The sequence below is a fragment of the Lytechinus variegatus genome, chromosome 6 (assembly GCF_018143015.1).
Source record: "Lytechinus variegatus isolate NC3 chromosome 6, Lvar_3.0, whole genome shotgun sequence".
Taxonomy (NCBI): Eukaryota; Metazoa; Echinodermata; class Echinoidea; order Temnopleuroida; family Toxopneustidae; genus Lytechinus; species Lytechinus variegatus.
Genome location: NC_054745.1, coordinates 7,151,587 through 7,176,481, shown reverse-complemented (window position 1 = coordinate 7,176,481; position 24,895 = coordinate 7,151,587). Strand labels below are relative to the sequence as shown.

At 34.3% G+C, this 24,895-nt stretch overlaps 1 long non-coding RNA gene across 1 annotated transcript; it reads left to right on the top strand.

The window, feature by feature from the left end:
- Positions 1–19,908: 19,908 nt before the first annotated feature.
- Positions 19,909–24,592, top strand: LOC121416482. The gene is made up of 4 exons (XR_005970183.1): positions 19,909–20,259; positions 21,615–21,736; positions 23,569–23,683; positions 24,447–24,592. It is a non-coding gene; the product is annotated as an uncharacterized LOC121416482 (long non-coding RNA).
- Positions 24,593–24,895: the final 303 nt, after the last annotated feature.

Genomic DNA, 24,895 nt, shown 5'->3' with positions numbered 1-24,895 from the left:
TGAAAAAGACAACCACTCACTATGAAAACAAAGCAAATTCACACATTATGCAGTTAAAATTGACCAGTCATTTTACAACTGGTTATTTTAAACATGCTGCTCCTCTTCCAAAAAATAACCTACAGTCTATGTGATAAAGTTGTAATATCTAATGAGGGCCAGTTTTAAAGTAAGGCTCGGAGCAAAATGATTTTTTTAGATAAAAACTAAACGATCCAAACCTGATTTTCTTTTCTCACTCCAACACGTGACTTCATGCAAAGCGTTTAATTCGACCAATCAAAATTGGTTGCAGCATTTTCGTAACCAAATATGGTCAATTAATTTTGCATATCTTTTTAGGACACCAGGGTAAATAAGCGCCATTTTTGTTAAAATCAGCCCCGTAATGTTAAACAAACATCTACAGTGATAAATCCATATACATGCAATTGATGTACGGCTCTTAAATAAATATATGCCCATTTAGTTGTTTGTTGCCAACGTGCAATTAACGATACGTCATCTACTCCAAATAAAGTATTCTTTCACAATGAGTTGTTTGCGTGATGTCTTATCATTCTTATACTTCCAAGTGTTTACACACGGTTATTGTGCTTATCTTGTCTAATAACGTGATCGTCTCTTAGTTGTAGGCGAGATGTCAATTGATTTTGTAAAATAGATTCATTGTTTCAAGCATCGCGATTGGCCAATATGCGTCACATGACATCCAACTTTTTTGTATGCAATGTACGGCAGTACAAAAGGTGCGCAACAAAAATTGACATTGCACGCTCAAGCAGACCAGTGCGGTAGAAGTTAAACAAAACTGTACTCTAACATTTTAAGAATTTGTTTCTGTCTTGCTATTTTATAAATCAAATAATGTACTTGCTTTGTCGGGCGTAAAAGTAAATGCAGAGAAATTATGATGAGATTATAGAAGTATAATAATTTAATGCTATACAGTCACACCAATTAAACCGAGCTCCACACCAACCGATGATAATCAGTTTGAGATCATTTTGTCCATCTGGGGAGTGTTTCATCAACATTTTCATCCGACAATTTGTCAGATCTGACAATTCTCCTTGATTTTAAAATTGCATTTTATTCAAAGTATAATGGCTATTTTTCAGAACAAAGTGTTTGTATTAAAGAATGGTATGAAGAGAGAATTTGGTATACATGATATGTAAACATCCAATAGTGAATATGATGCATGCTTCATCAAAATGCTGACTCGGAAATAGAGGAAATGGAAGTTGTTCAGAAATCATGGTTTAGTCGATGGCATCTACTGTTGTGGCCACATGCATTTTTCTAATTAATGCTGATTGAAAAACAGTTCTTTTCTTTATCAGGTGTTTCGGTGTTTGTTTTGCCTACTTGTCAAATTTCAGTTTGTAGATTACCTTATCTTGATTTGATATTGCATGATAAATTGTATTCATATCTTCGTGTCATTGTGGTGTATTTGAACTTCAAGTGTTTGAATTCTCAAGTTCATTTACCCTTAACGACTGGATTTTGGCGGGGAAACGACATCAGTGTGTTCTGTATATGTTTTAATAGTCTATGCATCCCGTTGAAGTTTGTTTATTTAATAAATTTCATATGTATTTTTTGCTTGTTTGTTCTAACCGAAATATAATTATAAATAGCAACATTCATTACTGGCTTTTCAAACCCTTTTTAATTCTCGCGATTCCTTATGACACAAGTACAACTGATATTTATAAGAATTCATTGATAGTCATGGAAAATACAGTGATACCTGTAAATGCAGTCATGAAAAATGTTGTGAAAATATATTCCTTTTTAAGTAAAATGCTTGGGCTAAGGTTTTGGGATCATTCATAAATTATTACTCTACCACATTTTAAAACCAGTTAACGACCATTTCACAAGAAAACGAAATCCGCAACCCTAACCATCAGTTTATTTTATTCAAAATAAGTCAGAATTGCCGTTATCAAGATCATCCACAGAGGAAACGGATAGGACGCCCTAATGACGACATAATTCATCATCGTCCAATAGGTTTTGAGGCGATGATTGGTCGGAGTATACATGGTATAAGTAATTAGATAACCCCGGGCATTCTCAATGTTCAGCATTCCGGGTTCAGCATAAGACGGAAAGGTTACGCGCATGCGCTCTATATATCAAGATCAGGGGCCCGTTTCATAAAGGACTTACAACTGTTGTAACTTTGCCCTTTTTGGAAACTACCATGGAAACCTTGATTCTGATGGTTGCTGAACCTTGTTACCATGGTAGTTGCCTTAATGGTAAAGTTACAACAGTTTCAAGTCCTTTATGAAACGGACCCCCGGTCGATGTCGATTGATTTATACTTTGTTCATAGTTAAAGTCAAGCAATCATTGAACTAAAAATGAGGCATCAGACCTTTTATAACTAAAAACAAGTCCCAAATCCTTTGCATAATCTAAAGATGCAATCAATTTGATTTTAACAAATCTTTTGACTTTATTAGATAGCCCAAATTATAATTTACAAATTATTATCATGACAATACCCACAAATGTAACTATAGACCGATATCTTTATTGCCTACTCTATCAAAGATTCTATAGGCTTTCCAGGTCAAATGTCCGCAGATTGGAACCAATTGTCCAAATAGGTATTTCAAATGTCCGTGTACACGAACAAATGTCCGAATAAGAAATCGGATGTCCGATTAGGGATTTCAAATGTCCACGTAGGTTCAAAGTGTCCATATAGCTAAATCAAATATCCGATTAGGGAAATCAAAAGTCACATAGGGAACTAAATGTCCAATTAGAGAGTGAAATATCCCACTTGGGAAAACAAATGTCGTATAGGGATCTCAATTGTCCACGGTTTGAAATAATGATGACTCGAACGTGATGACTTCATTTTTCATCTTTCACTTTTTCATTTTCTGTCACTCACCCTTCCCTTTTTCTTCCTGCTCGATCTATCCATTTGTTAGGCAAGGGATTTCGCCCCCCCCCTCGTTTCACAAATTTGCTGACCTCCTTGATTTTTATCCTTATTTCTATTTATTTATTTATTCATCTTTTATCTCCTTTTTTTTGGGGGGGGGGTGGGTCTTGGCCCTGTATGTTTTCATCGTCTTATTTATTTATTTTTGTATACAAATATCAAATAGTGATTTCAATAGTCTCTATGGGTGTAAAATTTCAAGTTTCTTGCATATTCTGTTGTTATTTACCAAATAATTACATTCCTTCCACTACATATTGAACGCCACGCAACGTTATCTGCAGACAAACTACAGATATATTATTTCAATTTTTTTTCTCCAACCCAGAATATACAAATCTATGGCATTTAATTTCATCATTCATATGAAAAACTCATTGTTTGTGAAAATGTTTGTTCCTCATGCACAGTTATGAAACCTATTTAACTCATAAAAATAATTATTGTTTAATTCTTCTTATTAGTTTATATATATATAGATAACTTTTCTCAGTCTCTCACCCATCCCAAACATTTATCTTCTTGCAGGCACAAATACAAATTATTTCTATTTATGTCTGTATTTTTATAATGAATATACCTACAACCTTATTTTCTGTGCCATGTGCTAAATAATCTCTTCATGAAAATGTATGTTAATTCAAAACGGTTACATTTCATACACTCATTTGCATTACCTGCAAACGTGTAACAATCTTGAATGCTGTTAGAAATCCTCTTAATTATATTTTGGTAATTCAGATAAACGTCTTAGACGAAATAATTTTCAATGTTGGATTTAATTTTGATTACTTTAAGTCGATTTGATTAGATGGGGTGGGTAGGGTGTATCTAACTCGATAAGAAGTAATCATTTTGATAGGCTCACTCAGGCAGGGTAGCAATTTCAAGTTTTTGTTGTTAAAACAAAAATCATCATTATGCAACTAACTCTGATTTATTAAAAGTACCTCCTAATAATTCAAACAATAGTTCTGTCATGTTTATTAACGATTATTTATTTTTTTCATATCTTTTTCATCATTAATTACCTTGTTTTGGACCCTATATGGTAGGCTAGCAGAGTGATCGATGAGAACAGATATTTAGACATAATAATCAATTTCAACGCATTTTCCTTTAAGTAAATGTTATTTATGTTACACTCTCGTTATATGAAGCATGTTTGTTTCTGTTAATCTTTCTATATATTTTCACGTATCCTCCCCCCTTTTCTTTCAATAAACCAAATTGTAATTTGTTTTTACTTTATTGTTTGAATAATCTTTACTACTGAACAGAATTTCGATACTTTTTTGTGTACATTTGTCATACATTATAAGAAAAAAATCAATCTCTTTTCAGCATCATTAGCAAATGGACATTTGAATTACCTAAACGACATTTGATTTACCTATGTACGACTTGATGCCTTAATTTATGCATGATTATGTAACATTTGCTATTGAACGGATATTTGAATTCCCTATGGACATCTTATTTACCTATTAGGACATTTGATTTGCAAGATGGACATTTGATTTACCTATTGAAAATAAGTTCTATTGTGCGGACATTTGAATTCTCTAAGGACATTTTATTCATCTATTGGGATACAAGTCTGGCTAATGGGACATTTGAAATCCCTATTGACATTTGAATTACCTAATCGGACACTTGCTCTGACACGGCGGACATTTGACCTGGAAAACCTATAGAAAGAGTGATATATACAAGACTATTAGAATTTTTGAATAAATATAACATAATTTCTGATTTTCAATTTGGATTCCGCCAAAAGCATAGTACTTCTCATGCCACTCTTTCATTTGTTGAAAAAATCACAAAAGCTATTGATAACTTTGAACATACAGTAGGTGTTTTTCTGGACCTCTCCAAGGCCTTTGACACTATAAATCATGAAATACTACTATACAAACTTGAAAATTACGGAATCCGAGGAAAGGCCTTGGAGTGGTTCAGGAATTACCTAATAAACCGTAAATAGTTTGTTAACATAAACGAACAAAATTCTTCTCCACTAAAGGTTAATTGGGGTGTTCCTCAAGGCAGCATACTGGGCCCACTTTTATTTTCGATCTATATAAATGACATTCACAATTCTTCGACAATGTTATCTTATATTCTTTTTGCAGATGATTCAAATGTACTTTATTCTCATCCCAATCCCGATATTTTAGTCAATATATTGAACATTGAACTGGAGAAGCTAGTACAATGGATAAGATCTAATAAATTGTCAATCAATGTAAAAAAACCGAAATGTATGCTTTTCAGCAATTCTTTAGATAAATTACCATACGATATTAAATCGGACAACGCTGACATTGAAGTGGTCACTACAACAAAATTTTTAGGTCTGATAGTAGACAACAATTTATCTTGGAAAACACACATTGATTTTATATGCCGTACAATTTCACGCAATATTGGTGTTATAAATAAGGTCAAGTTTTTTCTTCCAACTTCCTCCCTAAAAATGCTTTATTCAACATTAATTTTACCCTATCTAAACTACGGGATAATTGTCTGGGGAAATACACATACATCATATCTAGAACGAATATTATTTTTACAGAAAAAGGCATATCGCCACGTTATTTTAATATGTCCTGGAGATCCCACACAGACCAATTGTTTATTGACAATAAAATCTTAAAAGTAAAAGCATTATATCAATATAACTTGGGTCAGTTTATGTATCAATTAAATAATAATATGCTACCATCAATCTTTGATTCTTCATTTAATAAAAACAAAACTATTCATAAATATCCTACACGTCAATCCGAGGAATTTCATTTTCCTCTACCCCGGACAATTCTTGCCAAATCCATCTTCACTTTCGAAGGCCCTCGACTTTGGGGCACTCTTGATAATACTATCAAAGATTCCCCAAGCCTAAATTCTTTTAAATTTAAGTTGAAAAAGTTTCTCCAAGATACTCGTTAGTTTTTCTAACTCTTCATCACTCATACATTATATTTTTCATATATACTCAGCACTACGAGCTGTGAAATATGATATTTTTCGTTTTCCTGTTGATCCGTAAATTCGCTGTGAGTGTTGGGGCAAGAATCAGGAGACCACTGATCTTGCTATTTTCTCTCATTTCTATTTCTTCCTTTTTATTCTTTTAAACTATTCATTCAGATAGTTTTACGTTCAAATTTCTACCATGTTGTGTTTGTGTTTTGTTTTTATTCTTCATACGTATGTCATAGGAGGCTGCATCCTACAAGCTTCGCTTTTTAGCAGCCTCCTCCGTTTCCGACCTGTTATCTTGAGTATTATACATAATAAGTTTCTTTGTTTTATTGATTATAATTATATCAAGATGTATGTAACAAAACTATTGTAAATGTAAATGATTGTTGGAAATGGAAAAAATAAATGAAATGAAATGAAAAATCAATATTGTGTTCACAAGTCTGGTTTTCTTGTGGAAAAATCTCACTTTCCTTACATGTTAAAATGATGATAAATTTACTTACTGAACCTTTCCTGATATTTCTAAAGGCGACTCACTTTCTTACAAAAAACATCAATAACTTTGTAATGCACATTGAAATTGAACTAGGTGTATTTCACAGCTCCAACATATGATTCGATATATTTGTTTCCTATTAACTCTTAAACATGCCATACACGCTACTAACCCAATGCCACAGTGCTAATCCGATGCTAATCCCCTGTGCCAGCCACAAACCCCCCTGTGCCACATTGATTTTGGGATCACGAGTCCTATTCGCTCCTTTCAATAGTCATGATTACAATTGCTTGTAACTCTCTAACGATTAGTTTATCCAAAAGATATTGTGTAGTAAAGTTGTAGGAAATTTCATATCCTTTAAAATGGTGCCCTCATTATATGGATTGGTTATTATCTATACTGCTAAAATATTAGTTGCATCAAGTAGTTCCATTTTGTTCAGTGTTTTGTATGCATCATGGCAATACTCACTTGCTATTACATGTACTGCCACTTGCACTGCCACTGCCACTCTCTTTGTGTTCAAGTGATTCATTACACACTTGATAAGGCTTTTGGACCCTAGTCTCATACTCAAACTTCCCGTTTTTTGTTACAAATTAATTGTCAAATAAATTGGTTCTCATCAATTTGGTTAAAGCTGTTCGATACATGTTGTTTTATTTTGAGAAGTATTTGTACCTTTCGATGTAAAACATATTTCTTGTACCATATAGCCTACATGTAACAGAACAATCGTCTTCAATTGCAAAATAATAAATGTAATTTATGCTTAGGAATAGTTGATTTGTTTTATTGTGCAAATATATGAGGGGATGAATGGTTTGATTCTCATTTCCTATGTCACTATAATTTTATGACGACCCCCTCCCCCTTCTATCACCCTCCCTCTTATTTCTCTCCTTCTCCCTCTGAAATTACTTTCTATCGTCCTATCTCGTTTCTATATCTTCGATGTTTTTGTATCTCCCTTTCTTATAACTTGTTTTTTCTATCTTTCATATCACTCTCCTTTCTCTCTCATCTGAATGGAGGACGTTCCCACTCTCTCTCTCTCTTTCAATCTCTTGATATTTCACTTTTTCTTGTCCTCGTTACCCACCTGTTTTTTTTTATTCATTTTTTCTCCTTTTTTGTATCTCCACCAGTGTCTTTCTATCTCCTCCTCTCTCCTTCGTTTTTTTCTATCTCTTCTTATCTTTCTTTCTCTCACGTTCTATATCTCACGATATTTCAACCTATTTATGACGCTCCCTTCCTATGGCTGCACACTTTCTTTTTTGGGGGGAGGGGGTGGGGAGTAGGTATTCTCTTTCCCTCTCTCTTCCATGTATTTATATCTCTCTATCCCACTGTTACTATCTTTCTCTTCCACCCTCTGTTATTTTTTTTCATTATTTGTTCCTATCTCTCTCCCTCCCTCTCTTTTTCTTTATTTCTCTCTCACTCGTTCTACCTCTTCCATGTCTATCTATCTCCTTATCTCATACCTCGCTTTTTCTATTTCTCCCTGTTTTTTCCTCTTTCTTTCTCTCCCCTCTTTTTCTGTGCATATCTTTCTCTTTCCCATCCATCCTTCAATCTCCATTTTACCAATCTCCTCATTCAATCTGTCTTATATTATTTTTTTTTTATTTACTTATAAAACTATTCAAAATTAATTACATATTTCACATATCACCACCATACATGTATAACAACAAAACTCAAACTATAATAACTATTGACTCACAGAATGACAAATAACTTTGTGATACAGTTAAATACTGTTTGGTTACATTTTACTGGATCCATTTGACAAATTGAAACAACATTTTATCAATAAGTAGATCAATCAGTAAAGTATGGCAATATTCATGGAATAAAGTTTTTCAAATGCACAGACTGTGCAAAAGAAACAATAAATGTCAGCTATCAATAAATAACAAAGTAAATAAAATATTGTTTTTAACATCATAAGTTAAATATGTACAACGCCTCCAGTAATGTGACGGAATATCGTCAATAACTCATTATACATGTATTTGAATATGACTGTATATACAATATTTACAGTAATCAGAAAATAATTCGAGGCGCATTGTTTATTATAATTTTTACCCTGGGTTTAGCTCGATCTGCCTTTCAGCGCTCAGTGCATTCAAGAAATTAATCCTGTCAGGTGTCCATTCATCTCACCTGGGTTGAGTGCAGCACAATGTGGATAAATTTCTTGCTGACGGAAATTACGCCATGGCTGGGATTGAAACCCACAACCCTCTATTTCAAAGTCGGAAGACTAATCCACTGGGCCACAATGCTCGACACGAGTGCAACCACAGACAGACTCATACTTGATATGACTTCAACCACTTAAAGGTCTAAATGAAAGACTACGGTAGATCTACACTGTATGCAAAAGGCTTTGTCTATAGTAGAACAAGGTATAGTGAATCTTATTACTTCAGACTCTGCATTATGCACTATCCAAATTTCAAAATCTACAGGTCTGTGCCTGCAGACTAATCATGGGATATATACCTTCATATAGGTCATACATGTCCAAAGTCAAACTTATCTCTGATCCCAATAGAATTTACTTTGGCTTAATTACCTGTACTGCCAATCAATGTCTACAAATCTTTTTCCCATAGTGGCTTAGTGGGTAATCTTGAACAAAAAGGTGTGAGGTTCAAATCTCACTGTAGCAATTTTTGTCTCACCTGCATAGCAGAGTGAGACTATAGGCGCCGCTTTTCCGACGGCGGCGGCGGCGTCAACATCAAATATTAACCTGAGGTGAAGCTTTTGAAATGACATCAAAACTTAGAAAGTATATAGACCTAGTTCATGAAACTTGGCCATAAGGTTAATCAAGTATAACATAATATCCTATTAGAGTTTCATGTCTCATGACCAAGGTCAAATGTCATTTAGGGTCAATGAACTTAGACCATGATGGGGGAATCAGCATCGAAATCTTAACCTGAAGTAAAGGTCTGGAAATGTCATCATAACTTAGAAAATATATTAACCTAGTTCATTAAACTTGTACATAAGCTTAATCAAGTATCACCAAACATCCTGCATGAGTTTCACGTCACATGACCAAGGTCAAATGTCATTTAGGGTCAATGAACTTAGACCATGATGGGGGAATCAGCATCGAAATCTTAACCTGAAGTAAAGGTCTGGAAATGTCACCATAACTTAGAAAATATATTAACCTAGTTCATTAAACTTGTACATAAGCTTAATCAAGTATCACCAAACATCCTGCATGAGTTTCACGTCACATGACCAAGGTAAAATGTCATTTAGGGTCAATAAAATTTGGCCGATTTTGGTGTATCTGTTGAATTACAATCAAAACTTTAAAAGTTTTTGGATCTGAGTCATGAAACTTAGACATAATGGTAATGAAGTATCACTGAACATCCTGTGCAAGTTTCAGGTCACATGATCAAGATCAAAGGTCATTTAGGGTCAGTGAACTTTAGCCGAATTGGGGGTATTTGTTGAATTACCATCATAACTTTAAAAGTATGTTGGTCTAGTTCATAAAACTTGGACATAAGAGTAATCAAGTATCACTGAACATCCTGTGCGCATTTTAGGTCACATGACCAAGGTCAAAGGTCAATGAACTTTGGCCATAATGGGGGTATCTGTTGAATTACCATCATAACTTTGCAAGTTTTCTTATCTGACTTTTGAAACTTGGACACAAGAGTAATCAAGTATCACTGAATATGCTGTGCAAGTTTCAGGTCACATGATCAAGGTCAAAGGTCATGTGAGTTCAATGAACTTTGGCCACATTGGGGGTATTTGTTGAATTACCATCCTGTCTGTGTAAGTGTATTGGTCTAGTTCATAAAACGTTGAAATAAGAGTAACCAAGTATCACTGAACATCTTGTTTGAGTTATAGTAGTTTGATTCAGACACATAGGCGGCGGAAGCGGGGGGAAGGGTCCCCCCTAAATTTGAGGAGGGGGGGACGGTCCCCCCCCTAAATTTTTAGTTGATGACCTTTTTTTTTTTTTCTTTTTTTTGCTTGTCAATTTATTTTCCGACGCTTACCCCCTAAAATTTTTAGGTTGAGAAACTTTTTTTTTTTAGCTTGTAAATTTTTTTTCTTGGGTTGTCCCCTCCTAAAATTTTTGGCTTCCGCCGCCAATGTTCAGACATCATACATTACAAATATCATTTTCATGTTTGACTTGTCAGTGGGGGAAATGAGGGCTGAATAGGTAGTGATGACACTGCATCGTATACTAGTTTGAAGTTTCGAGCAGTGGAAGAAGGATCTTATCGGCTGTTACCAATTAATAGTGAAAACCGAATATTTGAGTAGGAAATTCAAGTAACCTTTGTTATCTCCACAACCATTTATCCTGTAGTTGGGTGATAGTAGCGTGTATTTGGAGGGTGACACAGCATCTACTTGTCAGAATTGGTTCTCCGGCAATTACTCCTTTGACAATTACTCCTCTTGCTATTGCTCCTGCAACATTTGCTTCTTTCAGTATTAAACAGGTTAATGTGTGTTTAACCATGATGGTTGATGGTCATTGGAATTGATGACCATTTCTGTCAACTGTCCCATGGACTGCCATTCAAGGCAATCGGCCATTGATTGCGTGATCGCCGTGAAAATTTGGACAAATATAGAGCTGGGTATAAACTACAAGACTGAGTAGTAAAATTTTCAGAAAATTAATTGCTTTACTTTTGTTTTATTAATTAGTTATTCAAATAAGCGTATGAAATTTGCCATAATTTTTTTGTGTGTATGTTTTGCCCTTAACTAACTTTACACAACTAGTGGAATGATAATTTCTGGTGAGCATATAAATTTTTACATTTCTAACAAAAATCTATAAAAAATTGCACCAAAATGCTTAAAGGTATTGTTTAACTTTGTGAGAAGCCGATTTAGAAAAAAATTCAAACCAAGATGAAACATGTGTAAAGGTGCATGTATTAGAACTATAATAAACCCTAAAAACAACCATTATTGAGAATGAAAAGCTAAAACTACAAGTCGAACCCCCATTTTGTAAATAGGCGTCTTATAGACGCCTAAAATAGTACACATAAGTGTATGGGATGAAATTAAGCTTGTGTTTTCCGGTCACTTTATATTTCAATTTTTGAAGCACTAAATAATTATTTTCGAATGCAATTTTTTCTGGGCTTCATTTTTGTAACATATCACAGACACAGGTGACAAGTGTGACCTTCTAGCTCAGATTTAAGTCAAACCAATGTTAACCATTCACTTTAATGTATCTTATTGTGTTCTTTTATGTATTTTTTTGTTTTTTGATACCTTTGTTTTTTACAATGAACTTTGTCAGGGACACTTTTGCAATCATAAATAACAAAATAAATTCATCTAAATCAACAATATTAATTAATTTTGGTTGACAAACACAATTTGCATTGACTTTGTACACATAATCATGTTTTTGAGCAATTTTGGGACAGACATGCGCCTACAAATTGCGTAATTTCAGAACTGCGTACTCGGGCGTCGCAAAGTTGGTCTCAAAAGATGTGCAAGACTTGAAAGTAGACAGTCAGCGAGCGGCGCGGTAAAAAAAATTGTGTGGTGGTGTAGCGGCAAAATTTGTCAGAGAGGGCTCAATTTGACTCCCCCCCTCCCCCGTAAAGAATAAATTCTGTCGATTTTTATGGGGTACATTGGTTGCGGTTTGTTGTGCTCCTTTGTCATGTACTCCTGCGGCAGACGTCAGGGCCCTGTTTCATGAAGACTTGTTCTAATAACAATGAACAATTTCTATAACAAAATTTATTACAGGGAATAATATTGCTTTACAAATTCGAACAGCATTTTTGGTCATAAGAGAAAAATTGTCATCTAAGTAATGTCCTATGTAAAAATATGCCATACAAAGACTATGCATAGCAGTCTTTCAAAAATGTGGAGCAAATTGTGATGCGATACCAGGAAAATTATTCCCCGTACTATAATCAGCCAATCTGATAGAATGATTTCAGTATTTCATAACTGTTACTACAAATTTATATGTTTAACAAGTTTTATGGATCGGGGCCGAGGTATGTGTTTCACGAAGCGGTTTATAAAGTTACACAAGACTGGATGATATTCTTACATGCTAGTTCAGCTATTTAACTATTCAGCTATTTATAGGGACATGGGAGTGTGCACGATAAAGGGTTACCAGTCTTAAAGTCATTCCTAACATACAAACAGCTTTATGAAACACCTACTCAGATTCCTATCAAAATAAGTGAAATCTACCTAACTGACATTATTTCCCTTTTGTCTTATGCAGGAATGATCTGGACGTGCAAAGTCAGTGGAAACGAGGAGGAGGGATGATCCTTTGATTTCAGTCCAGTATTTAACGTCTTATGCTGATTAAAGACATCACAAATAACCCAGCAATGTCCTGTCTGCTTGTGATTAATGTCAAGGTGTTAATTTTTGATGAGTGGTGATCAGAAGGTATAAGTGAAAATTAAAGATTTTTAAATGTCGGGGCTCGAATTACAGAAATTAAAAGGAGCAGGGCCATTTTTTGTCTCACCTGCGAAGCAAAGTGAAACTATAGGCGCCGCTTTTCCGACGGCTGGCGGCGGCGTCAACATCAAATCTTAACCTGAGGTTGAGTTTTTGAAATGACGTCATAACTTAGAAAGTATATGGACCTAGTTAATAAAACTTGGCTATAAGGTTAATCAAGTATTACTGAACATCCTATTAGAGTTTCATGTCACATGACTAAGTTCAAAGGTCATTTAGGGTCAATGAACTTAGACCATGTTGGAGGAATCGACATCGAAATCTTAACCTGAGGTTAAGTTTTTGAAATGTCATCATAACTTAGAAAATATATGGACGTAGTTCATGAAACTTGGACATAAGGTTAATCAAGTATCACTAAACATCCTGCATGAGTTTCACGTCACATGACCAAAGTCAAAGGTCATTTAGGGTCAATGAACTTTGGCCGAATTGGGTATATCTGTTGAATTCCCATCCTAACTGAAAGTTTATGGATCTGATTCATGAAACTTGGACATAATAGTAATCAAGCATCACTGAAAATTTTGGTGCAAGTTTTAGGTCTCATGATTAAGGTCAAAGGTCATTTAGGGTCAATTAACTTTGGCCGAATCGGGGGTATCAGTTGAATTACCATCATAACTTTCAAAGTTTATTGGTCTAGTTCATTAAACTTGGACATTAGAGTAATCAAGTATCACTGAACATCCTGTGCGCGTTTCAGGTCACATGACCAAGGTCAAAGGTCAATGAACTTTGGCCGAATTGGGTGTATCTGTTCAATTACCATCATAACTTTGAAAGTTTATGGATCTGATTCATGAAACTTGTACATAAGAGTAATCAAGTATCACTGAACATTCTGTTCGAGTTTCAGGTCACATAATCAAGGTCAAAGGTCATGTAAGGTCAATGAACTTGGGCCATGTTGGGGTTTTTTGTTGAATAACCATCATATCTCTGTAAGTTTATTGGTCTAGTTCATGAAAAGTGGACATAAGAGTAACCATGTATCACTGAACATCTTGTGTGAGTTAGAGTAGTATTCAAAGTCAGCACTGCTGCTATATTGAACCACGTGATGCAGGTGAGACGGCCAGAGGCATTCCACTTGTTTAAAGGAAAGGATATGTTAACTTTGGGCATTAAGGCCATGGGCATCAATACTAGTAGTTGAATGTTTTTTTCCAATAGTACACGCACTGGATTACGACAGGGCACTAAAGCCTCTGGCAAAATGGGCACTTTGGCCTGATGTCTGAAAATACATTACTTTGAAGGGCGTTGACTCTGAGGGCTTCATCCAGAGGCCATGGCATGCAGTGGTCTTAGGTTGATTCGAGCCCTGAGATGTGATACAGCATTGGTTGAATTGAGTTTTGTGACAGGAGTGAGAGGGGTATTAAAGTAGAGAGTCAAAAGGGGCCTAAGCTTTCGATCCTAGCAGAATCTTCGTCGGAGGCAAAATGACAAACATATAAAGTGGAACAACCATGATATAGACCACAAACATCCAACAGCAACACTAGAAACAAGGAGACAAAAGGGGAATTAGTGAGAAGAGAAAATAAACGGGAAGTTCACCCTCTAAATAAGCCAGTTCGTAGCTCCTTTCTGCGCATGATCAAAAGATTCTATGCATGATCAGAGGAAGGTCATTTGTACTAAAGTGACATGGTGCTTTAAAATCTAATGAGATAAGCACCAACTTTGATGTCTTGATTATTCATATATTCTTTTGAATAGTGATATTCATTTATATCCACAAAAAACAACAATACGTCCACGAACGACTGTTATTTCACTGTTTACTAGGTACATTGTATATGTACAACAAACTATGATATGCATTCAAAGTAGGAATGCAACAAATACCTTCATAAGTGTTCATTGGTGTGATATTGTAGTTACCTAGTCTATTCAATTTCTTCATCCTGTTATGTAAGGCAAGCTTACGTAAAATCTTGCTTTGAAACTTGCCTATCATAATGAAAGAAATGAAAGGTCATTTGACCAAAATTGTCCATGAGTAACTACGAACTGGTCTATAAGTTGGTTGTAATAAAATCAGAACAATTAGAAAAGTGATAATTATACCTGCTTATATAGCTCCGAACACTTTTTCAGAAGTCTTTATAGTGCTTTGCAGTAAATGCAGCATGTTACTCTTGCATCACTAGAGCAGCAGTTAAGCGCTCTGCATTACAGGGTGTAAATTCCTTCTAGCATATTAGTGAAGGCTTGATGAAAATCCGCAAATAATATTAAAGGGAGTTATGATTTTTTCTAAAGTGTTGAATTTGTGACGTCACAGACCAGCAGCTCCTGCATAATATGCAGTGTGGTGTTATTTTCCCCATGTGCAATTTGAAAAATGAAAATAAAAAAGTTTTATTTGTGCTGTGGATATAATTCAATTCATCATGTTCTATCTAGGGGTCCACATCTTACAAGCTTTGCTTTTCAGTGGACCCCTCCATTCTTATATACAGTGCGTATCAAAAAAAAGTTTACACTTCGAAAAAATCCTGTAAAATGATACATTTGTAATATTCTGAAGATTTTTCCACATTTTAACATTAGTACAGATCCATTAAAGCAAATGACGATATAACTGTCGAAAAATATTTCCGCTTGAGTGAGCACCACTTACTTTTGAAAAGTTAGTGAAAAATGATTTGCGCAGAACTTTGAAATAGTTATGGGAATAAAAGTAGAACTTAAACATGAAGAAAAATTGGAATTTAGCTAGTAAAATTGATTTAAAGATATCTTTTAACCTTTTTGACTTGTTTCCTTGCCCACAAACACTTCAAAGTGTGCGTTGCGCCCCGCCCCACTCCCCCACACACCAAGGCCATCGTGACGATATTTGCTTTACACTGAGCTGTGATTTACATGGAATGGCTTAGGCTTTATTTTCATTCTGTTAATGAGTATCGAGCTTGGAAAATGTGTGGAGAAATAAGTATTAAATGAAAAATGAAACGTAAACCCACTTTCAATGATAAAAACTTCCTGAAAAAATGCTGGAGATGTCTGATATAAACTTTTGTTCAGATTCAGTTATGTCCTCAGATCCAGCTGGCACTAAAATGGTAAAGGTTGTGCTTACTAAGTGTTGAAATTTCAATTTGGGTGGCAAAATTGTTACAGAATGCTTGAATGTGTCCGTTTTATTTCAATTGACTAAAATTGCAAGGGAAATGTATGAAAAATGTTTCGCAGGGCGAGTTTGATTTCGCCCTTCCCCCTTGACACAGCGTGAAAATGAGCATTTCTGCGCAAACAGATTTCTGCGAGCTTTACAAAAATGGACAGCGCTCACTCAAGTGTAACATTCTGACAAAACTTTTACTTTCATTGGATAGATGAGACCCAAACCCAAAATTATATGTGAAAAATTTACCCACATGTTGTATATTTTTTCATTCCCAGGGCTTTTTTAAAGTGTAAACTTTTTTTTGATACGCACTGTATATTCATATTTAATTATGATTATATCGATTTATATTTGACAAAGACATGCATGTTAAATAAATTTATATTTCTTCAATTATTGAGTATGTATATCATTTAATGTTGAATTTTGTTCATGCTTTTATTTAAAATGAAATAATTTATCTTGTAGTTGTTTGTATTATGTTGAAGAATGAAATTGAATTGAATTGAAAAAAAAAATGAAATTCTATCTATTTTTTTTTATACCATGTGATATATGGGGAGAAGCCTGCATATGAGGTCACAAAGGAATGAATGAAAAAAAAATGGATGACAACTGTCTCGTTCTGTGATGGATTTACATCAACCCTTCACCAATATTATTCTGATTTTTTTTCTGTTCTTATTGAAACCTACTTATCATCATTGTGAATTTCCCCTTTCAGAGTGGGTTACGATCCCTGAACTTTTCTGTTCTTATTGAAACCTACTTATTATTATTGTGAATTTCCCCTTTCAGAGTGGGTTGCGATCCCCCTTCTGCTAAATCAGGGTCCCTTTTCACAAAGACATAATAACATTTTTATAATAAATTTACCATCAGCCAATCAAATAAAAAAAATTTAGTAGCTTTTAACAGCTATTGCAAATCGTTATTATAACAAGTTTTATTATACAGGCCACACAACAGATGGACATGCATTTCTAATAGAAATGGAATCCACTCTTATAAGTTTGAAATCTAACCTCACATAATATGCGCAATTTCTTTTACAAGTTTATCATCGGCCAATCATATCAAAAGATTTCAATAGCTTTTAACAGCTATTGCAAATCGTTATTATAACAAGTTCTATCAAGCAGGCCACACAACAGATTGATATGCATTTCTAATAGAGATGGAATCCACTCTTGTAAGTTTGAAATCTAATCTCACATAATATGCAATTTATTTTTTAACAAGTTTATCATCGGCCAATCAAATCGAAAGATTTCAATTGCTTTTAACAGCTATTGCAAATTGTTATAACAAGTTTTATGAAACAGGCCACACAACAGATGGATATGCATTTCCAATAGAGATGGAATCCGTTCTTGTTAGTTTGAAATCTAATCTCACATAATATGCGCAATTTCTTTTACATGTTTATCATCGGCCAATCAAATCGAAAGATTTCAATAGCTTTTAACAGCTATAACAAATGGTTGTTATAACCATTCGAAAGTTTTGCGTGTGTGAAGCTGGTCCCATCCCAAATTTGAGACACGTCCTGAGGCTGAAGATGTAGATTTTCTATAGTGTATGGATTCAGATGCGAAGCCCGGATTATCCCTTTAATCTTAAATTTCGGAGATTTAAAAAAAAACTCTCTCAGGGCGACAGTTCCAGGCTTGTATCTATTTCGCTTTTTAACTCCTCCGGTAGCTGGGGCACTCTTATAAAATTCCAAATTTCAAAGGATCACCCGTTTAAATTAGATAAATTCAGCGGCAAGTAAACTTCGCAGAATGATTTCATGGAAAGTGGGAGTGGTTACACTCCTTGTAGGCCATTGGGGACGGCTATGGTTACCACGCCTATATAGCCTACAGAAACCGACGATTGTTACCGAGGCTCTTCAACAGATATTTATTCTTAAAATCACTTTTATAACGCTATACACAGGACAGGAATGTTATATACCTCTACTGCTCATTTAAAATACGGTTAATTTAATCATATTTCCCAACGAGTTATAATTTAACAGAAAATGCATTTTTTGGTTAAGAACTACTCAAATCAAATACTTAATGAATGAAAAAAAAAACGTGATGCAGAATCCCTTTAAACCTTTTCACGAAATCGTATGTCAGAGGAGCAACGTACTCTCCTACTTAAATTGATTCATACAGGCATTTCATCCTTCTTTTTAAAATGATCATATCAGGCATATTAAGAGGGGGTTATTTGCTGCCATCTGCCGGTATACACAGGAGAGGTTGCATTATAAAATACAGGCCGGCTTTGCTTCTTACGGTACTGTAGTGTGTGTGTGTGAGAGAGAGAGGGGGAGAGGGAGAGAGAGAGGAAGAGCGGGAAGCTCGAGGGGGAGAGAGGGGGATGGAGGGAGGTGGGGAGGGGGCACCCGTACGTAGCGCTGTTCACGTCAGCTGTAGTACTCTACAATGGTACCCCACCCCTATCTAGACACGTGAATTTGCGTAGCCTCTTTACAGACCAATTTATAATTAATTATCGTCGTGCTGTGGCGCGTGGCTGTGATGGGCGTGGCGTATCGTAACTCTTGTCCGTCTTGGGAGAGGGCGGTGGCGAAGGGGCGGTGGCTGGGGAATGAAAAGGTTTCCCAGTAGTTGGGCTTATCATGTTTGAATGATCCGATTGTAAATAATAAAATTCGTAATCATGGTGATAACCATGATATAAATGATAAACGGTAATATATGAAAATGATAAAATAATAAATATAATAAATAATAGCATGATAATGTAAAAGAATTAGTGATTTTATTTTTTGTCAATCACATGTCGATATATATATATATATATATATATATATATATATATATATATATATATATATATATATATATATATAGCTTATAATGACTTCAAGGTGTTCTTTTTATTACTTAATTAATTCTTACCCCAAATTGTGAATTGAAATTCCATTTTGATAAGCTATTACTGGAGTCCTGTCCTCGAGTAGTTAAAGGTGAGTTTTAGATATATATTAAATAATAAATAGTGATATGCTTAGGATTAATTGTTAAATAAAATGTTTCCACTAGTCAAGATTTATTCTCTAATTTACGTTTAATGTCATTTTAATTTAGTACTATATTATTATCATTATTATTATTATTGTTGTTAAAATTATCATTATTATTATCATTATTATCACTGTTATTACCATTATTGTTTTTTCATTAATATCATCATTATCATTATATTAGTACTATATAGTTGTTATTATTATTATTATTATCATCAATATCATTATAATTATTAATATTATCATTTTCCTGTGAATATTATCATATAATCAATCATATTCAGTTAACTAATATTTTCATTCTTATCATCATTGATACTAAGGTCATCATCATCATTGATCATTGTTATTTTCATTATTATTATCATCTGCATTTTTTTTTTGCAAAAGGTCATGAATCAATTGCTAATTCCAACAGAATCAAACAAGGGCATAACAACGTATCTCAAAATTTGACAATTTTGAGTGCATCTTATAAAAAACTGTATATTAGAAATATGACCATGGTGGTAAGAAAACAAATCATAACAGGTAATCCCGCATTGTCGTTATGAGTTCATTAGAAGAGATCTGTGGAGTGGGCGGTGGAGACGAGCACTGTTCCAATCTTCCTCTAAGATTAACATGAAAAGGTCTACAATACTAGACTACCAGGTAATCTCCTCTTTCAGTCTTGAATGATTTATCCTCCATTGACGATAGTTTTGACAAGAAACCGCGCATTCCTGTACCTCCAGCTCCATGACGTGGGGTCGTCGTGACTGAGCTCCGTTATATACTGTATCTTGAATTATCTAAAGACTTGTATGTTTAGCAAATTGATGGTTGTCAACCGTTGTATATGCCGACATTTTTATTGAGGAGTATGATACTGGCGATGATGATAATCATTTTATCAGAGTATGGACCTATGACCATTGACCAGAGCCGCAGCCAGGTCATGTCCACCAGCTAGCATACGGCTTGTTTACGCAGCTACATCTTGCATTACAGTGAAAACAACAGTGTGATGTTGTATACCAGAGATGATCCATGTGAGTAAACTTTCTTTCTTTGGCTGTTATCCTTCGTAGTAGTACAGTAGTACGAATCAAAATAAGTTTGCTACTGTCAAGATTGGATATAGTCACTATTGACTATACCGAAAAGTTCATACTCATCTTGTGAGCATTTAAATAAAGTGTCTGGAAAGATGATGAAATCACTGGCGGATCCAGAGGGGCACAGCCGGCCCGTCCCCCCCCCCCTCTTGAGAGGCACAAATAACAATTGTCATGTAATTATGCTGTTGTAACACAAATAAAACCCTCCTGCCCCCTTTTTCGGGGGGGGGGGAGGGGTTGTAAAATTTTCCTCAGAAAAATGGGGATCCGCCCCTGAATGAAATGTAATGATATATTTCCCTTCAAGTGAAGTGGTATGGATCCCTTTTTCGTATTTAATGTACTTTTCCAACGTCGGTTTCCGTGTGACACTACCCTACCCCGACTCCCTGTGAACATTATGGTGAATTTGGTAGGCCAATGAGATAAATTGATAGTGTGGTAGGGGGCGTGTAGGATTTTGGTGTTATTATGTAATAAGTTGGTGATTTTATATTCTATATGCATAAACTTTATATAATTTTTTTTATTTTGTTTTACAGAAAATCTTTATAAAATACTTCCCCACCCCAACAATCGATGATTTGTAATCAATTATAATAGAAAAAAATCAAACAAAACTTACATTTCCTCAAAATCGGGAGTAAAATTAGAATGTTGTGACATGCTGAAGTTTGGTCGGGATGCTAATAAAGGCCGATGACGTATTTATATTGTAATTTATGATTTTTATTCCAAGAAATATGAAATATTTGATTATCTCGATATGATGTGATAAAGGTTCCTTTGATATGCGGAATTGTCATTGTTGTAATTTCGAGTGATTTGATGAAGAGTCTCCTTATCGTCAAATTAGAGCTGTTTGTGAAAAATTAAGTATTTTTTTTACATGTCGTTAAATCACTTTCTTTATATTTATCTTATTTTGGTTAAATTTTCAGCGAATACTTGTTCGATGTATCTCTTTTTCTTTTGATCAAGTTTTCGGTGGGAGTGCATTTGCCCTTTAATTTTAACTGATATGATGATTGCATGTTCCGGCCTTGATTAGATTAAAGTTTCTGGCATATGAGATCCTCCAAGGTTTGTTTCATTTTTTTTTTTTTTTGGGGGGGGCAAGTCTCAAAATATTGTTATAAACGCGAGGAGAATTGAAATTAGGTGTGTGTTTTTAATTTAATGTCATTGCTCTTGACTGTCTCTCAATATATTTGCTAGTTAACATTCATCTGATTTTTATTAAACTTTCAGCGTTAAGCTTGTTCAATGTTTCTCTTTTTCTCCAGATTAAGTTTTCGTTTGGAGTGGATTTGCCAATTTGATCTGAAATGATATGATGATCATGGCCCTGGAAAGTGTGAGTGCTGCGTGTGTTACTTTCCATAGGCAAGACCCCCGTGGAATTCCGGTAGGTGTGACCATAGTAGGTCCATGGTGGGACGGACAACATTGTTTTATTTTTGTGCTTGTCAAATTTCTGAGGACTAAAATAACCCAAAAGTAACCCTCTTTGTTTTCTTCAGTCAAATTTCTCGACCTGATGATGATTCCATTTTTTAAATTCATGGTCTTGATAATGTATTGGCTAGCAGTTAAGTACAGGAAAGGTTCAACCTGAACAGTTAGTTGTAGATATAGCAGAAAAAATATTGATTAAGGTTTTAGGAAAATACATTAAATATCAAATATCAATAGTTTCAAGGTTTGGATTTGTGACGTAACAAAGGAGCAGCTGCCCCATATGATAAGTAAGATAAAATACATACATTTATTATTTTTTAATGTTTCGTGATGTCAAATTTTTGTTTGCTTTTGTAAGAGAGGCATGTAGCGCTTGTGACATGATTTGTGTATTGATATACTGAAGGTACAATAAAACCATTTGTTATTTTTTTTGAGAAAGTGATATTTCATTCATTTTTACCATAGTAACTATATGATATTTAGGAAAGCTGCTCGCAAAAGTCGTCACAAATCAAATAATCCAAATTCTAGTAACTTTTAACTCTTTGATAGGTTTTACTCAAAAACCGCCGATGTTTTTCATATTATTTTTTCTGCAATTTTCACAATAAATAAAAACGTTTTGTTTGTCAGGGTGAAGTTCCCCTTTAAAGGACAAGTCTACCCCAACAAAACTTGATTTGAATAAAAAGAGAAATAAATTAACAAGCGTAACACTGAAAATGTCATCAAAATCAGATGTAAAATGAGAAAGTTATTGCATTTTAAAGTTTCGCTTCACTTCACAAAACAGTTATATGCACATCTCGGTCGGTATGCAAATATGAACTGATGACATCACTCACTCACTATTTCTTTTGTATTTTCTTATATGAAATATCTTTATTTTCTTGTCATTGTCATGTGAAATGAAGTTTAATTCATTCCTCCCTGAACACGTGGAATTCCATTATTTCAACATTTTGTGCTTCATGCAAGGAGGTCCTAATCGTCAAATTCGTAAAAATTGAAATATTGTATAATTCAAACAATAAAAAAACAAAAGAAATAGTGAGTGACATCATCGACTCTCTCACTTGGATGTAACTGGCTCGTTCATATAACTATTTTGTTAAAAATAAGCGAAACTTTTAAATGTCATAACTTTCTTATTTTACATCCAATTTTGATGAAATTTTCAGCATTGTTCTTGTCTGATTTTTCTCTATGGATTCAAATCAACATTTTTCCGAGGTGGAATTGACCTTTAAGGGTGTAGTTGGCATGTGAGGTTCTCTAAGGTTTGCTTTACTTATATTTGTGGGGGGGGGTCTCACAATATTGTATCATCGCGAGAAGAAGTGGGGTTTTTTTATTTGATTTTACTTCATGTATGAGGAGTTTTTAACCTACAAAATGTAACTAAACTATGTCAGTACAACTACAGGAAAGTGACAATAAAAAAAATTGATTTTTTTTATTAAAGATGTCCAAGTGGAAATTATGTCATTGAAAGTCGGACGAGAAGTGGACTTTCCTGCTTAGAAGTTCACTCACTCCCTCATTATCTCTTTAATTATAGTTTTACTTCGATAGTTTTACTTAATTGAATTAAGATGGTGTAAAATGGATGCAAAGAAAATAAGTAAATTTTACTGAGAACTTCCAAAGTAATAATTATTTCAAAGAATTAAGGTAGTTTCTTAACATAATTCAATTAAGTGAATACTAAGGTAATTTTTATACAGTGTACAAAACTGACCACCATTGATTGGTGTCTTGAAAATTATTTTACAGCAACTGGCTGATGGAGAGGGTATGGTTTACGTGCAGACTGGTGACTGAAGGAGTAACCAGAGAATTGGAGATGGAACACCCCCCCCCCTGGAAAAAAAACTGAGGTCATTAGAAAGTAAGTAGCGTAATCTGTCAACACTGTGCAAATAATGTAGTATCATATTTTGTATAATCTTTAACATTCTTTTATTACGCTATAACATTCACTAATGTTGTTTCCTTCGCTGTATTTGTACATTTACAAACATATTATCGATTAAACCTCTTTAAGATGTTTTCTGTTACTATATAAGTGACAGAGAACCCCGTAAATTTTGTTTATTTGTTTACTGAAGGAAAGTGGAAGCATAAAATTGTTATTACGGAGTGTTTTAGTTACAATTAATACTCTGCGAGGTTAGATCATCTTGTATTTTATTTCGGACATGTAATTTAAAACAATATCTTTTAAATGCAAATATTTATTACAGGTCTCCCTACGTGGTTCATTTCAATGAAAAGCGGATTGCAATACATGCATCGCCCGTATGAGGCTATATAGACAATCGGGTAAAGTGGTCATGTCATCGTAAGATACAGAGGCGTATTCTTTTTAACATTTTGTTAAATAAGATAAGAAACACTGTTAATCTTGGTCTTCTACTTATTATTTTTACTGAGCGTATCAGTTAATCAGTAAAAATGACATAAAAAGTATCGGGAATAAAATAAAAAAACAACAAATTAGCGTAATTGATTAATTAAATATACTTGTAGATTTTCATTTCGAACAATCATGTTTTTAAGACATTGTTGACGTGCATGCTGATTTTAGTTATTGAATAATGTAGCTTAATTCATACCATCACTATTTTTGTTTTGCTTTCTTATCCGATCAGACATGCTCCACATTTCAAGCAAGAAGGACAGATTTTGAAATCCGACGGGACAATCGTTAAAACAGTTCTTCTAAGATAGAGTGGGCTGGCTACAAAGATCAACGAGGTGGACCATGAACAAGGCGCAGATTATGTAGTTGCTATGCGTCCCTCAAAAAAAGGAAACTGGGATTCTCATATCGTTTTTCTCCTAAGGCAAATTCATTATAATATTTCATTTGCATTATATTTTCACTTTTATACACACAATTCAATAATTCCTCTAATTTTATACCTAATCTGCCACAAACACTTTACGCATTAAAGGGAATGGTCCAGGCTAGAGATATTTTTATCTTAATAAATATGGTAAAATTTACAGAGCAAAATGCTGAAAATTTGACCGAAATCGGATAACAAATAACAAAGTTATTGAATTTTAAAGATTTGTATTATTCTGGTGAAACAGT